The 4,507-nt window shown below is 45.1% G+C and overlaps 1 protein-coding gene across 1 annotated transcript in view; it reads left to right on the top strand.

Annotated features, from left to right (window-relative positions):
- Nucleotides 1-872: 872 nt before the first annotated feature.
- AFF4 (AF4/FMR2 family member 4) overlaps nt 873-4,507 on the top strand; it is a 95,809-nt gene continuing 92,174 nt past the window's right edge. Inside the window, exon 1 of the mRNA XM_018563228.1 lies at nt 873-1,255. The gene's annotated coding sequence lies outside the window, so the exon portion shown is untranslated. The remainder of the gene's footprint in view (nt 1,256-4,507) is intronic.

Raw genomic sequence — 4,507 nt, 5'->3', positions numbered from 1 at the left:
CCTCAGGCTTTTACATTTTCTGCAGAAGACGTGTATCTAAACCTCTGTTTTTAACCTTAGCGGTGAGACAAGTTTTTTTGCATGCTGGCTAGTGAGTGTGCTAGGAAGCTTTTTGATGTTGGACCGGAGTGACATCACATTCTGACACCTCTACAGGGCGCGAAGGGAGCTGTACAAGCAATGCATATATGGAGGGAGCTCTGTCACAGTACAGCAGCCCACTCTGGACCCCAGGCTGAGCATACCCTTCCAGTTCTCATAGGGAGACTGGGTGGATCTTAAAAAAACAATTAAAATATGATGTGTGTGAGAATGTCTTTGAGTGTGTGAGATTGGTTGTGTGGTTGTGTGTGTCTATCAGTGTTTTTGAGGGCTCGTTCACACTAGTACAGTGCGGTAATCGTACAGTTCCTTGCGATTAACGTGCTATACCACACAGTCGCACCTACCACATGTTCTAGTGTTGGAATTGTTTTGCCATTTATTTTAATGGCACCCCATATGCACCTCCCACCCACAGTTCGAATGCCATGCATTCCAGTGCGGTGCGACTTGGGTCGCAACTTAATGACCAAGGACAAATGTAGGTGCTGAGGTTACACAAGTTGACAACCACTGCCCTACAGTAATATAATGCAATGCTCGCAGATTCCACTAGATGGCACACTAATCGCTTCATGTTTATGTTATGACACTACAATCGAAACAAAATCTTCCTCATTAAATATTTACTTCTCAAGAACACGGATACACGCTAGAACGAGCATTTCTAGATTTGCTAACGTTTACAAGAGAATTCCACCAACAATATGGCTACCTGGCGACAAGAACGTTCCAGTGACCTGCCCTTTGACCGGTTAGAGCCGTGCGCATGCGTCGTCGGGCACGGAGTACCCGGCTGGCGCCTAGGAGCAGAGACAGTCCCATTTCGAGGCCTTGGAAGCGCCGCCTGTGGTACGTCACGTGACTGGAGGGGAGCCCCTCCCAACACTAGCTGAGAGACACCGAGACCGGGCGAGAGCAGAGAAACCGGGAGCTACCGAGCCGGAGGCTTTTCCAGCACCGGAAGGGGAGAGACACTCGGCGGGCAAAGAATGAGGAGCTCAGCCGCCGAAGGGACACTTGAAGCGCAGCCGAGCTGCTGAGAGACGACACACTGGGCTAATCTCCCGTATTGTCGGTGGGGGAGGAGGAAGGAGCATAGTCTGCTGTGGCAGCGCCCGGGCCGGAGGCCTCACGGGAGGAGGAGCTGAAGGTAAAGAGATCGCCACCACAAGCGGCTGTGTCCGTAGCTCTGCGCCATCATACACCCCCTTCCACATAGCAGTGTGTCCGGCTGTATAGGGAGTGTTAGCTTCCAGGATCAGCCGCCCCTCCTCCATAGCTGTTGCTGACCCGATCACCTCTCAGCAGGGGGTCTCATTTTCCCCATCAACACATGTGTTGTCATTAGACGCACACACAGGGATCTGCGAGATACCCCTGACATCCATGGAATATTGCCAGCTTTGTTTACACTAGACAAGCAGCCAGCCTCTGTAGGAGTCACCAATGTCCAGCTCAGGATATACTTCTAGAGGGCCTCAAGCGTCTGAAATGAGTACAGTGTTGCCCCACGTCAGCCAATCGGATTCATACCTGCCCTAGAAAATGGCAGCTGGGGAGTGAAACTTGGATTGATGGTGGGGCAATATGGACAGGTCACTTTAGTTTCATTTCTCTGAGCTCATACACCAGGAAAAAGGAGACTTGACAAAGGTGACCGGTATGAGACTGGCGGGATTATAAAGTTACCATCATGTGGCAGAAATATCCTTAGGGCTCATTGACACAGGCATTAAAAATCACTATACAAAGTGCAGATTTACACTGTGACTATCGGCCCATAGACTTAGACGTGTCAACTATCCACATCTCAATGCAGCACGAAGGAAGTCTGTGGGCCATACTCCCAGCTACGTAATACAGCGTACATTTGCGCTGCATTTAGTCGTGTTCTAACAAATAGGGTACAGCTACGTCCAGAGCTGTGTGTTTCTGCATTTTGTTATGCGTCTACAATTTGAGTCTTTGGGTTTGCTGTAGAAAAGCAGTCTGGGATTGAAAAGAAGCATTCTGGGACAGACAATAGAGCTAGAAGAACGGATATAGAATTGTACGTGTCTAAACGAGAGTGCTTTTGGTGACTTTTTTTATGCAGTATCTTCTGTGAGCTTCTTCCAGCTGGATACCGCTGGTGAATGACCCCCTATTTTTGCTTTCAGCGTAGTGAATGGAGAATACTTTGATAAATATGTACGGTAGGTAAGGTATAGTGTTGGCGGTAGATCGCAAAAATAAAATTACATAGTTGGTGGTATACCACTAAAAAAAATACACTTGTTGCCGGTATACTGCTAATATAAAATAATTAGTGTTACCGCTTAAAACATTGTTTTGGCATACTGCAAAAAAAACCCCCAAACAAACCCCACTTTAATAATGGTGATATACCGCTACCACAAAATATAATAAAGTTGGCTGTATAGCTTTGGCAGTACACTGCTAAAAAAAGAAAAGTAAATGGTGTTGGCGGTATACCCCCAGCAATATAGCGTTAATGCCACACCCCCAGCAATATAGCGTTAATGCCACACCCCCAGCAATATAGCGTTAATTATTATTATACAGGATTCATATAGCGCCAACAGTTTGCACGGCGCTTTACAATATAAGGAAGACATTACAATCACAATACAAAGACAAGATGGTAAGGAGGGCCCTGCCTGTGAGCCACACCCTCAGCAATATAGCGTTGGCGGTATACCCTTAGCAATATAGCTTTAATGCCACATCCCTAGCAATGTAGCGTCAGCGGTATAACCCGAGCAATGTAGGGTTTGCGATATACCCCGAGCAATGTGTAGCCTTGGCGGTGTACCCCTGGCACTGTAGTGCCTTGGCAGGGTTCTTTTTATGGCTGATGTGAGCAGCTGTCAGTTGAGGAAGACTTGTGGTTTCATCTGATTGTTTTATTTTTCTTCCTTTGTTACTTGGATTCAGTCTTTTTCAATTATTTTTCGGCAAATTAATCTCCTGGGAAAGTTATCATTTACAGCCAGAGCATCTACAATTGCTGTCATTTCCCAATAGATATGAATCCCTATGTGTTTGGGTAGTTAGAGTTAATTGAATTGTGGGGTGAATACACATAGAAAATCTGCTAATCTGTAGTTGATGGGATTTCCAGTGGCTGGATGGCCCCATCAGGATATGTGATGAGTATACCTCCCCCAGCCCCTATTTATAACGGTCTTGGTGATGACATGAAATGTATGTCAAGCCTGAGGAAGGGGGGGGTGAAAGACAGAGCAAGACACTTTGCTTTTGACCATGGCCTGGCCAGTTCCTTTGTGATTATCGGTTGTAAATTCATCGTTAAACATGGTTTCCTGATTCCAGTAAGACAGTGTGCGGAGCGGGGAGTCCGTGTGGAGACATTTTTAGGTGTGACATCCTCTCTTCTCTTAAACACTGTTTGAAATGCTGTTTTCAAGTAGGAACCCCACTGATGGTGTTGATCCTTTCCCTGATTTGTAGTGAGCGGGCCTGCAGACCTCTCATCTGTTAATGCAGCCTTTCTGCATAAAGCCATTCCTTTGTCATGACAAGTTGTGGCAGTATACAGACAGAGGCTTGAGAAGAAATAGACATCCTCCTCATGTCAGTGTATTCCTTCCATTTTTGTGAGCTGTGTATATTTCATTTTGTATGCTGTTGTATGTTTTTGTGCAGTCCTTGAAGCAAATAGCGTCTTTTCAGGGCTCAGCGTGTGCTGTGATGGGCTGAATCTCCAGTAATTGACGTCATGGCTTTGTTCCTAAACTTTTGCTGACGGAAGCTATTGCCATCATATTTGCTTATTATATATTTGTGTCTGTTTATGTTGGGAAGAGGGATTTAAAAATTGTCTGTTGGCAATCCACACTTAGCATCAACACACATTTTATTTCTGTTTATTTTCTAAGGAAATTGGTTTCTCTTCAGAACATTGTGTTTGTCAATCACTTGCACATATTCATAAGATTATGTTTGGGTATGCTTTAAGTACTGCAGAAATGTTTGCACAGACGTTTTTCCGGCTTGAATCGCTGCTGCTTGTCAGAGACCGCAGCTAGTCTCAATGAAGCTGACACAAAAATGTGTGATTGTAGCTTTTACTGATTGATGTTTATGATTAGCTTCAGAAAAGTGGGGTCTTACAGTTTGCTGGGGAGCCCTCTGGCTGAAGCATTACATTTCACTTACTTCAGATGTGCTATCTGTAAAGATGGACTCTTATCACTGGACTTTTCTAGCTTTGTCTCCCATTGCTATAGAGTCTCACACATCTTGCTACCACAGGGAAAGTCTCACTCCTTTCGCTTAATTCTTTGTCACACATAAGCAAGTCATTGACCAAGAAGACTGAAAACTCATATAAAGACTGCACATTCATTAAAATTCCACAGGCGGTATATAAGATATA

This window comes from Nanorana parkeri, unplaced genomic scaffold (assembly GCF_000935625.1).
Source record: "Nanorana parkeri isolate BGI_ZX_2015 unplaced genomic scaffold, ASM93562v1 scaffold643, whole genome shotgun sequence".
NCBI lineage: Eukaryota > Metazoa > Chordata > Amphibia > Anura > Dicroglossidae > Nanorana > Nanorana parkeri.
Note: the sequence above shows the minus strand (reverse complement) of the source record. Positions and strands in the feature narration are given on the sequence as shown.